This window comes from Tachypleus tridentatus, chromosome 8, assembly GCF_004210375.1.
Source record: "Tachypleus tridentatus isolate NWPU-2018 chromosome 8, ASM421037v1, whole genome shotgun sequence".
Lineage (NCBI taxonomy): Eukaryota > Metazoa > Arthropoda > Merostomata > Xiphosura > Limulidae > Tachypleus > Tachypleus tridentatus.
Genome location: NC_134832.1, coordinates 104711637 through 104725116, shown reverse-complemented (window position 1 = coordinate 104725116; position 13480 = coordinate 104711637). Strand labels below are relative to the sequence as shown.

General features: G+C 35.8%; 1 pseudogene across 1 annotated transcript in view; it reads right to left on the bottom strand.

Moving 5' to 3' along the window:
• The window catches only part of LOC143223118 (uncharacterized), a 105408-nt pseudogene that overhangs the window by 21404 nt on the left and 70524 nt on the right, over positions 1-13480 (bottom strand). The window contains exon 19 of the transcript XR_013012671.1: positions 8756-10263. The product of XR_013012671.1 is annotated as an uncharacterized LOC143223118 (transcript). The remainder of the gene's footprint in view (positions 1-8755; positions 10264-13480) is intronic.

The following is a 13480-nucleotide window of genomic DNA, read 5'->3' as shown; positions in this document are numbered from 1 at the left end:
AAGCAAAACAGCCAAAGTCCAATAGAGGGTTTTATCTGGAAAAGCTTGTTTTCACATTCCAAGTTGACTGCCAACTGGCATAGAGCTAAGCCATGAATACAGGACCACAGTCCATGTATAGAACGAGCACAGCAGTAATAGCACCAGAGCAGACATGCTAAACTGTAGTGTCAGCGAGCTCATTTCTGTGAATACCAACATGGCCTGAAGAATTAGATAGAAGTGGATGTTAAAGAGAAATGTGCCAGTTGCTTTTGAATATCAGCAAGAACAGGGTGAGAACTAATGTAAAACAATTCCAGGGCCAGTAGAGAACTAAGCAAGTCAGTATAACTGCTTAGCTTCTCAAGAAAAATGGCATGCAGTTCAGCAGTGAACACAGAAATTGTAGAGGAGATTCTGTGTGCAATCACCTTACCACAACAAACCATGGCAGATCCCACAAAGTCAACTGATTTTGAACCATCCATAAAAATGGGAATGGAGGGATGGTTTGAAAGATGTTCAGTAAACAACAAAAAGTACTTCCAATTGGGAGTGTTTGCTTTTCTCAGATGACTTAAAGAAAGGTCACATTTGGCAACTGTAATAAAGCCACAGTGGGATGGACTGACCAGTGGATAAAGCAAAATTATCCAAAACAAACCCACTTCATCCAACTGTGCCTGGATACAAAGGCCAAAAGGAACAATGGCAGATCATCAGTTCAAAAATAGCATAGCCAACCAAGGAAGGAAATCACCTCAGGTAGAATGCTATGGTAATGATTGAGGTTTTAAATCATACAGTAAAGACAGTTGTAAACAGCAGAGGTGTGAAGGAGGTACATGAGGCTGTGTACAAGCTGTGGACTGGGAAGTGCAGAAAGCCCTGGTGCAGAGCTGAAGTTAGGGCAGAGCCATGAACCAGTGACCCATAGTCTAGTTTTGATCCAATAAGAGCACAATATGTCTTCAGCATAGAATATCAATCTGCTCCCCAAGTGGTGGAAGAGAGGAAACAGGATGTTCAGTGTTCTTGTAGCTGCTTGATGTGTGGTATAATAGTCAGCTTATAGTCAAAGATAAGCCCCAAAAACATTGTCTCAGGGACCACAAACAGCACTTCACCGATATGAAGTTCAGGATTAGGTTGAACACCCTGTTGGCAACAAAAGTGCATGCAAACAGTTTTAGAAAGAGAGAAGTTAAAGCTTTGCTGCAATCCACTTCAGTAAACGATTAAAGGTAGTCTGTAGCTGCCATTCAATATACTTCACGTTCAACAACTGACATAAGACGTGAAATTCATTGACATAGAGCCTGTTTGCAACAGTAGGAGAGAGTTGTTCAGTGATGGCATTAATCATTACACTGAAAAGTGTGACACTCAAAACACAGCCCTGAGAGACTCCAAGTTCCTGTAGAAAAGGACGGGAAGGTGTCCAGCACACACGAAATTGGAATCTCCTGTCCATTAAAAAATGTTTAATAAAAATGGGGAAATTGCCACGTAAACCACATATATGGAGCTCTCGCAAAGTGCCATACCTCCATGTTGTATCATAAGCCTTCTTAATGTAAAAGAATATTGATACAAGATGTTGTCATTTGAGAAACACTTCTCTGATTGACATTTCATGTTTAATCAGGTAGTCCACTGAGGAGTGTTATCTTCAGAACCCACACTTAGTGGGTGAGAGGGGGTTGTTTGATTCAAGGAACAAAACAAGATGAGCATTAACCATTCTCTCCAAGGTCTTACAGAAATAGCTCATCAAAGAAACTGGGCAGTAGTTTGAGGAATCTTGGGATCCTTCACAGGCTTAGAGAAAGGTAGGAAAAAACCTGGCACCAGGCATCAGAAAAAACATTCTACTGCCACATCCAGTTAAAAACAATCAGAAGAATAGCAATAGAAGCAGGAGATAGATGGCACAGCATCTCACCTGTACATCATCAGGTCTGACCAATGAAGGGCTAATTTGAGTTCCACCAGTGTAAAGGGGCAATTACGGTCAAAGAGACAATCAGCAGGAAAGGAAAGAGGTGATGGCTAAGAAGGTGGAGGATGAAGCGGAAGTGCTAGATACCTGGCAAAAGCTTTCACCTAGAGTATTGACAATTCTCCAGGCATCAGCTATTTCGTGGCCATCAGAGAGCAAGATTGAGAGGAGGACAGAATTACCTTGCTCACTGACATTTTGAATCTTGTCCCATATGATTTTGGAACTGGTGGTATATAATATGCTGGTTGTGAACTTAATCCAGTGGTTCTCAACCTTTTCTCACTTGCTGCACACTACGACAATCTGAAAATTTTCATGGCACACCTGGAAAGCCTTAACGATTTTAAGTAGACATTATACAGCAAGCGCGTTAAAAGCCTTAGAACAAAAATCATGGCCAAAGCAAACAACAATAATATCATTGTGCATCACGTTTAGATACACATAACAGAGAAGAGTTAACTTAAAACCCTTAGAACGAAAATCACGGTCAAAGCAAGTGATATTAATGACATCTGCACATTGACAATACTATCACTTGCTTTGGCCGTGAGTGTCATTCTAAGGCTTTTTAAAGATTTTGTGGTACAGCAGAAAAACCAAAACTTTTTACTTTTACATATGTTTTCAATGTGATGCTTGTGCCTGCTTCCAAGAGCAAATCAAATTGAAGCGAGGCTCTAACGTAGACAAACAAGCTCAGATTTCATCATTAACTGTAAGAAGCCTCTCTCTCTTTCTGGCTTTAATTTCAGTCAATGCTGAAAATCCAATTTAGCAAAACCACAAAGATGCAAATGAAAGCAGAACTTCAACTGCTTTTGAACTGATTGCAGGTTATGAATTTTTAATGGAGATCCAAAACTCATCCAAGCTCTTTTCGGGAAACAATGACTGATAAAATTTTTTGTTTCGTAAATCAATGAGCTGTTCTTCCTCCTCAGTTGTAAGATTTGTTGTCTCATTGATTCCAAATAGATAGGTCACCCAGTTATATTCATCAACAGCAAGTGATGAGAAGTAATGGCTTAGTGCAGACTGTAGGTCACTTGATGTGTTCAAAATTTGAGGGACAATTTTCTTCTTTGACGGACATTTGTTAACAGAAGGTAAACAATCAAGGACTCCTTTTGAGATCTTATTCTTTTCATCGAAGGCCTTCAGTATGGACATTGCAGTAATAATGTTTTTAGATGATCCTTGGAGACTTAAGTTCAGAGAATTTAATTTGTCCAACAAGTTGAAGAGAAATTGAACCTTCAGCCACCAGATCTCATCATGAAAAAAAAATTCAAAACCTGCTTCCTCAACCTCAAAGAAAGAAATTACTTCAGTTTTCAGATAGACAAGACGCTTTAACACTTTTCTTTTCGAAAGCCATCAAACTTCAGTGTGATACAGTAACATTTTGTACTCTGAATCTATTGCCTCACAGAGAAGAGAGAAAAGTCAAGATTAAAGTGGCCAAGACTTGATGAAATTCATCACTTGAATAACTTGATTCATAACAGACTGCAAATCTTTTGTCAAAGATTTGAAGGTGAGCACCTCTGTGAATCATGCAGTGAACAATCCTAATGTTTGGATTTTGTTGGCACACCAGAATGACAAATCCCTTCTTTTTTCCTTACATTGAAGGACAGCTATTGGTGCAAATGCTGACACAGTTATTCCAATGTAATTTGAAGAACAAAACGTTGTCATTCACCAACTTGAAAATGTCTTGGCCTTTTGCAGTACTTTTTAAATCTTTGCAAAATAAGTATTCGTTTACGATTTTTCCATCTTTTATGAATTGAGCAAAAGCCAGAACTTGAGCTTTTCCACTGACATCAGTAGATTCATCAACTTGAAGAGACCATAGCAGAGGCAATTTATCTTCAGGCACTTCAAAGTGTTCGCAAACTGGACCCTTCAAATCCGACAATAAGTCTACAATTCTGCACGAAGTTGTGTCATTGGACAGAGGAACTTGCTTAACCTTTTTGCCAACATCCATTCCAAGCAAAGTTTCAACACATGATTGCTAATGCTGGCACAATGAATGATTTGGCCTCCTTATGCACTTTCTTGCATTTTGCCAACAACTGAGCAACCTTATAACTTACAATCAATCCTTTTTCAGGGAGCTTCATGTTGTTCACAAGCTTCCTTGATTGTTCATGTTGTTGAGCTGCAAGATTCTCGACCTATTCTTTAGGTTTATCCTTCACAACTGAATGTTTTGTTTCCAAGTGTCTCTTCAGTTTGCTAGGAACAAGCGCCTCATTCGATAAAGCTGCATTGCAGAGTAGGCAGAAAGGTAATTGAGAATGTTCCGATTCCAATGCAATAAAACCGTATTCGATGTATTCATTTTTGTACTTTTATATGATTCCTTGTTTTTGATTCAACACATTCTCCTTTGCAGCACCAGACTTACTTCAATATTTTCCCATGGATAAATGATAAAGCTAATTCATACACGATAAGCACAAAGTTCTGCAGTGTAGTACAGTGTAGTAGCTGTATCTCACTGCAGAATGAGAACGTGTTCTAAAAAGCAGTTTGATTGTTTGATACATTATTTATGACACATGAAGCGCTTGTTGCTCCACAATTAAACTAACAGTCAAGCCGTTGCAGTCAAGAATGAAATTTAAGTATGAAGTTCTCAGTACTCGAATTTAATGAAAACCATCAAATGTTTTTAAGGTTTCAGAGTGTCTATATAGTAGCTTTTATTAACTGATGTGTTTGACTTGCTTGTAAAATCCCAAGAAAGTTGACTGTGTTTCAAAAACACTACGACATACCTGCCAATCTGTTGCCGCACACATGTTGAGAATCACTGACTTAATCCAAGATTCCCTCTGGCTTTGACATCTTACCTGCTAAAAATGAGCACAAGCCTGCTGGAAAGTGATGAGGTTCAAGAGTGTCGGATACCTATGAAAAGTATACCAGGCCCATTTTCAAGCCTTCCGTGCCTTGTGGCAGGCGGGATTTCCCCACTGAAGAGGATATAGTGGAAAATGTGTTGAGGTTTTGGGAATACACTGAGCAGCTGCATGTATAATATTGTTAGTCATTGCTGCCATGCAGTCATCAATTGATGGCTTATAGACAATGGCGGGATCAAGTTCTGCAAGAGCAGTGAAAGAGGGCCAGTTTGCTTGATCCAGCTTCCACCAGGGCACATGGGTCGGGTAGCATTGGCCATGGCCAGTCTCTCTCAAAATTATAGGAAAATGATCACTGCCTCGTGGGTTATTACCAACACTCCACGAAAAGTGGGAGAATAGTGAAGAGGAGCAAATTGAGAGATCAGTAGTAGTAAAGGACTGACTACATGATGAAAATAAATATAAGAACCAGTACTGAAAAGAAAAAGGTTCTGATATGAGAGCATATGCTCTATAGAGTGACCCCTCCCCATCATTATTAGTACCTCCCTAGAAAGTATTATGTTTATTAAAGTCTTCCAGGATTAAAAAGGTAGACAGCAAGTGTTAAATGAGAGCATCAAGGTCTGATAGCTCATAGGTCTTTTCAGGAGACAGGTAGAGAGAACAAACAGTGATGGTATGACCAAAGGAAACATAAATGGCTACAGCCTTAAAGGGTGTGTCAAGTGGCAAAGACAGGATGTGCACATGCTGATCAATCAATGGTGCCACCTCTCCATGCACTCGTCCATCACACAGCCTGTCATTTCTGTATGAATAAAACTGCCAAAAGGTGACTGTATTGTCAGGTTTCAGAAATGTTTCCTGTTAGGAAAAACATACCGGATGGTAGGTTGCAACCAGTGCTTTGATGTCATCCAGATTAGAATGAAAATATCAACAATTACATTGTATCAAGGTGGCCATTTTTATTTATGTGTAGGTAAACTGGGTGGAGAGCCCTTCCATTTTTGATCATGTCTTTCTTCTTTATTCAAGGGAGGTCTTTTCACCTCCATGGATCCTGCCCTGGGTTGATTGGGCAGATCTTTGTCGTTGGAAGAGGATTCCAGTGACTGAGGATATAAACAAACAATCTTTTGCATCTTGAGGCAGGAGAAGAAGATATAACCAAAGAAATGTCAGTACCCAGAACCAATGGAAGTGGATCTGGGGGTTTGCTGGAATGAACGGTAGGGACAGAGATGGGTGTTGATGTTGATTCATCAACTGTTGCAACCATGGAGGTCAAAAGACTTCTTATATGGCTTGATTCTTTTGGAGGCACAGAGAGATCCAGCTGCACTCTTACTCTAGTACTGGAACAATGTGCAACAGCACATGTTTGAGACGAAGTGGTGAACAGCAATTTTTGAGCCTCAAAATAACTAATGCTTTAAAATGCTGCACCTCTTTTTCTTCTAAACACTTACAACAAGAATGGAAGTAGAATGGGTGAGAGCCATTGAAATTGACACAATGAAAGTCCATTTCACACTTGTAAGCATTATGTCAAGGAACCAGACATGATGTCTTCAAATGACCAATCTGCTGATACTGGAAACATCTGATAGTGTTTGGAATGCATTGCCATGCCTTGCAATTAAGATAACCTGCCTTGATGGTAACAGGTGGACACAGTAATGTAAATGTAAAAATGAGGACATTGATTGGCATTACAATTTCATCTTTGCGAGTGGAGATACTCTTCACTGCAGAAGCTCCTTGGGTAGAGAAACCAGCAAGAATATCTGACTTCAGGATGTTCTTCAAATCCCTCTCAACAATAACTCCTCATGACAAATTCAAAGTAGCATGGGTCATAACCTGAACAGGTGTATCACCAATCGTTTTTGAATGTAAAAGGAGTTCACTGTGTTGAGATGTGGATGTTTCCACCAACATGTAACAAGAGCAAAGTTTTTGCCTAATTCTGGAAAGCTAGTAAGTCCCTCTAGTCCCCTCTGAATGAAAAAGGGAGATATGTGCTCAAAAGCTTTGTCTGAAAGAATGTCATATAAGAAAATGAGGTACAGGTGTTACAGATATTGAAGATTGCTGCTTAGAATCTTCAAGACATGGTCATTCACCTATTGGCTATTTTTTACATTATTTTGTTTAAGTATTTATTTGAAGGATCCATGATTAAAAAAAGGAATATTTTGGTGCCCACTGACCCCACCCACCATGGAGCCCTATGAGGGAATGCATTACAATGCCAAACAAGGACACTTCAGCAATGCCAGGATTCCGTGAGCACTATACCCAAACACCAGGATCAGATAAAATGTCCCCAACACCTGTTGAGACCATCCAACACTGGTTCTTGGTTCACCCTATTCCAAGTGGACCAGCCGATTTGCCTGTCTACAGGAATTCAAGATCAAAATGGTAAGTTGGGGTTGGACCCTTCAACTACAAGAATTCTTTCCCCTCCTTCATGGGTCACCATGCACAGAAAACATGTGGGTGGATGTTTAGATCCAGAGGAGGTAAACTGAAAGAAGAGAACCTTCCCTGGTAGGTCCACTCACCACGTACAGGAATTCAAACCAATAGGGTATTTGGTGAGCAACAGGTTTAGGGAATAAAGAGAATAAGGCAATGTTTCATAGACTAATTTGTTGAGCTTCTACAATGTCATTTGCAATGTCAATGTGTAGACATGCGTTATCATGAAGCAAGATTAGTTCTCTTCAACTGACTAATGCTGGCACTTTTTCATGCAACTTTCTATGAATTCTTCCAATTCTTAACAGTAAACCTCCACAATTATATTCTGGTCCTGGTTGAGTCAGCTATAATGGATAATACCAGCCTCAGTGATCATAATCTGCTGTTGGTGCAACTTTGACTTGGATAGTGTTTTGGAGCCTTGTCACGGTTAAGCCACTGCACAGATTGCTTTATGTTGTCCTAAAGGGTCCACTTTTCATCACATAGCAATTTGAACAAGTAATGGGTCTTTTCTGTTGCACAAAATCAGCATAGAGCACAATTAAAAATGGCAATTTTTTCTGATTTTTTCATGTGGAACCCACTTGCTGAGCTTTTTCACTTTTCCAATTTGCTCAAGATAGTCCGAAATTCTGTAAATGCCAACACCCTATTTTTGTGTCATTACTCGAACAGTTTGGCGCAGATTTCTTTCCACTAATGTTCTCAGTTGGATCAATTCCAACAGCAAAAGTACTTCCTCTGTCCTCCTTATCTTCAAGACTCACATCTCCATTACAAAACATTTGGAACCAACAATGTACTGTATATTCGGAGATGGTTCCTTTGTCCCATTCTTGGTTGATATTGCAAGCTGTTTGCAATGCATTATGACCAAGTTTGAATTCACGCAAAAAAAAAATGATGTGCAATATTTTTATCCATCATTAATTATAAGAATCTGAAATATTAGAAATAAAGTTTTAGAAAAGAATAAAAGCACTAGTGAATAAAGTTTGAATTTTTCAATGGTATATATGAAGTCATAAAAAAAGAGGTTTCTTTTTGCTACAAATGAATAACATTTTGACCAAAATCTGCCACTTTTCAAACAACCTGATAACAACCTAGGAGGTATGATCACAAAATGAAATAGAAACTTAACAAGTCCAGTTGCTTATTTCATAATTGAACATATTGGTATTTTACTTCAATAAAAATATCTCATTCAAATTTGTATATACAAAGGTTAGTTTTTTTACTAGGTACATAAACTAGTGGAAGGTTTTTATAAATGTTCTGTAATGTACAAAACTAAAATATATAAAAATGTTTCTACAATTCACTTATACTACTAGCACCCCCTATTATAAAAAAAACAAAGACAAAAAATTACAAAAATCACCTGTACTTCCAGGAATATCTTGTTCTATTGTTGCCCCAAATACATAAATATCTTTGTCTTCAGATGAGAATTCCTTTTCTACACCTATTAAACTGGGATTATCTTCAAAGTTATATTTCTCACTTCCTATTATTCCTCCTGTACTACTTTTCACTGCTTTTTGTTCCTTCTCAATACCTAACTGTTTCCAACTTTTCATCCTCTTTTTCTCTTTTTCCTTGTCATCATTAATCACGGATTTTTCTTCACTGTTGAATTTACTTTTTTTGTTATCACACTTGAATACTGACTGTTCTTCAGACTGATTGCTTTCTTCTTTTTTGTCTAAGTTAATACTTGTTTGTCCTTCTTTTTCTTGTATTTTGTTAACATTTGATTGCTCCTCACTGATGGTAATGCCTTCTTTTATTTCATTCATAATGTCTAATTCTTTTTTCTTTTTAGCTTTTTCATTTATTTCGTTAACTTCAGTGCTTGACTGTTCCTCATTGCTGACTTTGGTTTCTTCCTCATCTCCTTCAGTTCTTGACTGCTCCTTATTGCTGGCTTTGGTTTCTTCCACATCTTCTTCAGTTCTTGACTGTTCCTCACTGCTGGCTTTGGTTTCTTCCAAATCTCCTTCAGTTCTTGACTGTTCCTCACTGCTGGCTTTGGTTTCTTCCAAATCTCCTTCAGTTCTTGACTGTTCCTCACTGCTGGCTTTGGTTTCTTCCAAATCTCCTTCAGTTCTTGACTGTTCCTCACTGCTGGCTTTGGTTTCTTCCAAATCTCCTTCAGTTCTTGACTGTTCCTCACTGCTGGCTTTGGTTTCTTCCAAATCTCCTTCAGTTCTTGACTGTTCTCACTGCTGGCTTTGGTTTCTTCCAAATCTCCTTCAGTTCTTGACTGTTCCTCACTGCTGGCTTTGGTTTCTTCCAAATCTCCTTCAGTTCTTGACTGTTCCTCACTGCTGGCTTTGGTTTCTTCCAAATCTCCTTCAGTTCTTGACTGTTCCTCACTGCTGGCTTTGGTTTCTTCCTCATCTCCTTCAGTGTTTGATTGTTCTGCATTGCTGACTTTGGATTGTTCCTCATTTCTCTCAGTGTTTGACTGTTCCTCATTGCTGACTTTAAATTCTTCTTTAGCCCTTCTAGTGTTTGACTGATCTTTAGTTTTGGATCTGTGATCCTCCTTGCCTATCTCAATGTTTGAATGTTCTTCACTGTTGGCTTCAATTTTAAAAGAATTACTTGACTGTTTATCATTGTTAGGACTACTTTCTTTTTTATTACTTTCAATACTCGATTCTTTGTCAATAGCAATGCTTGGTAGTTCATCACTGTTAAATGTATTTTCTGTCTTTTCATCTATGTCATACAAATGTTTTCCTTGGTTTGGAATTAATTCTTTAAACTGTAAAGTAGATTCCTCAGAAGATCTGAGACTCTTCACATGTCCATGTGTGTCATCAGAAAGATTTCCTTTCTTATCATGGGAATTAACTGCATCAGAAAAAGGAAGATCTTGTGCTGAAAATTTCAGAAATAATTTTAATGTCCAATGAAAAAACATACTATATACATAGTATCACATTTATTAAACACTTTAATATTAACACTGTAAATATCAACTACAAATCTCAGCACACTTCTCTAAAGCTATTCAATGTTATTTTAGTTTTAGTTCTTCATTAAATATTTAGATTTTAAAACAAAAGGATAATTTAACAATAATGTATTGTTACTTTAATATTAATACTGTAAATATCAACTACAAATCTCAGCACACTTCTCTAAAGCTGTTCAATGTTATTTTAGTTTTAGTTCTTCATTAAATATTTAGATTTTAAAACAAAAGGATAATTTAACAATAGTGCATTGTTACTTTGCAGTGTTAAAAATATATATATATAATTTAACAATACACAAAATAAGATCAACAAGCACAGAACACATAAAATAGCAGATAAAGTATATTAATTGATAATCTGTTTTTATATGTTGTTTTATAATGCATTTTTAGTAGTGTTCTTTTGTTCTTAGAAATATTTTCATACTGTAAGTTTACATGTTCAATCACTTGTCCATTTCTCTTTGTACATCTCTTCTGAAAGTTCAAACGCATATGTGCTTCTATCATCACATCTATTCTAGATTTAAAATACTTGTCTACTTTTGCTACTACATCTAATCTGAAAGTTAAAATGTTTTCCATACATTTTACTACATCTAATATGAAAGTTAAAATGTTTTTCATACATTTTACTACATCTATTCTGAAAGTTCAAATGATTGTGCATTTTCATTACTACATCTATTCTGAAATAGCAGAGAGTTGTCTACTTCCATTACTACAATTGTTTCAGAAGTTACTTAACAGCATTTTTAGCTTAAATATTTTGTTTGTTAGTTTTGTATCACATCACCACTATAGTAGCTTATATTTATTTTCAGCATTAACATTGTTCTTGTTCTGATTGTCAGTTCTATCTTGTTATTTCATATAGTTCTGTATCATTATCACCAGTGTATTTATTTTAAATGTTTCTTCAATACAAATACTATCATTACATCTGTTTTAGACTTTTATTTATCACTTTAGAAACAGTGTTATTAGTACTCCTGTCTTTGATTATTAGTTTACTTCTAGTATTAATAGGAGACACAATCAGGTTACCAGTTAACAGATTATTACAAATATATTATGAGTGCCTCTCATTTGTTGGTATTACGTCTCTGGTATTCTTACTATGCATCTTGGTGCTTTATTGAAAATTAAATCAAAAGCAAAGGACAGAACTAATAGTGATTACTTTCAACTAAATATCACAGGAAGTAGGAGGAAAGATTAAAGATTCTATTCCAGGTTCATATAAGCCAATAAAACAAAAAATATTTATTTCCAATAAATGTAAAAAAAAAAACATCTTTAAATAAAAAAATTGTCACATCAAGGAAAAAGCACCAGTCATCACCCTAATATTGAATATTCTACTTTAACAATTACTAAAACAAGGTGTTGAGTTTAAAATTAATTCCACAAACTTAATCACAAATTACTTACTATTCAATATCAACATGAACACTACTCACTTTCATTTTAATACACTAGACATTAGCCAGATGTAAAAGAAGTAAACAAAAGAAAATGGTACAGTTTTGCTTAGCATAACTGTAAGAGAATGGTACAGTTTTGCTTAGCATAAACTGTACATACAAATTAAAAATTCTAATGCAGCATTCAAAATCCAAAAATGGTTTAACGGGAGTCTCTATCAGTAATAAATAAAATTTAAAATGCACTAGAGAAGCAAATCATTAAAAATGGAATAATTCCAGTAAATCTGTCACTGATAGTTAGAATCTAAGCAGAGGAAAGCCTTAATCAATGATTAGTCATTCACCAACTGCCAAACACATTACCTGAATTTTAACTAGTCCAACAAGTCTTATTAGTTCCAAAGATTATTAAAGATTAGCAGCAATATTTTCCCCATTTTCTATAATATTCACAACCCATCCCAAATTATATACACATTAATTTTGAACAATAATTCAAAATAGAAGAAATATAACCATACAAACATCATAATCAGTTTCTCTTTTTTTCTTTGGGATATCTTTTGCTATATAGCTCACTTTTTCATTAAGTGAATGACATCACACACTTTTTCATATATCTTTAGCAAAGCCAGCACTAAAAGCTGAACTTGAGAGGTATTATACAACTGAATTTACATGTTTAAGTTTAATTCTTGTCATTTCTCTACAGTTTGGTTTCATTCACTTTTTCTGTCACATGTAATGGGAAGTACAATCAGAAAATATTGAAATTTTAATTTAGATAAAGTTTGTGAGTTTCCCATATCAAGAGAAAAAATTTTAAAAAGCAGATTTTACACAAATTATGGAAACTTCTCAAACTTCCAAGAAACCAGCATTCTCTGTGAAGTTCAGACTAAAAGGACTGTAATCCTTTTGAACGAATAATTTGATATCTTCCTAAAATAAGGCACTGCCAAAAATATATCAGTTTTATCAACAGCAAATTTACATTAAGCAATAAAGTTGAACAAGTTTAAAAAGTAGAAATAAGTATGTTTTTAATTAGTGGTAACAACTGTTTCTTCTATATTTTTGGGTAAAATAAAGATATACAGTCAGCATTGCACAAGAGAAAAGTATGCGAAATGAATCATACCATACAAAAAAAAAATTCAAATTTAGACTAAGAATGCTTATAAAGTATCTGTCTAACTTTATTGTTACTTAACATTTATGGTATTAAATGACATTAAGCTTCACCTTGTGTAATATTAAAAATCCACCTTATGTGTTCTTATTCACATAAATCTTACATATTTTGCACCTTTTAATCATATGGTTTTTGAACAAGATACAGAACTCAAGCTCATTTAGAACAGTTTGCTATTCTTCTTCTAAAAAACCATTACAACTTTTGTACAAGATCCTGTGTCTTAACTTATTAATCAGACCTTTTAACTGCATCTTATCAATTATTAAAATTGATGATGATGCATTCACTAGATTACTTTATACCCAGCACTCTCGGTAGAATCTAGCTGTTATTTTAGTATAATAACTAGCAATATGTTTATTTTTAATTTATTCTTGCTCTCCATATATCTGGTTTATTTCTTTGTTTAGTTTCTGTAGTGTTACTATAGTTTCCTTATTTAAATTTCCACAGATGAGTTTGGCTCATTTTTATGTGTCATGTGACACA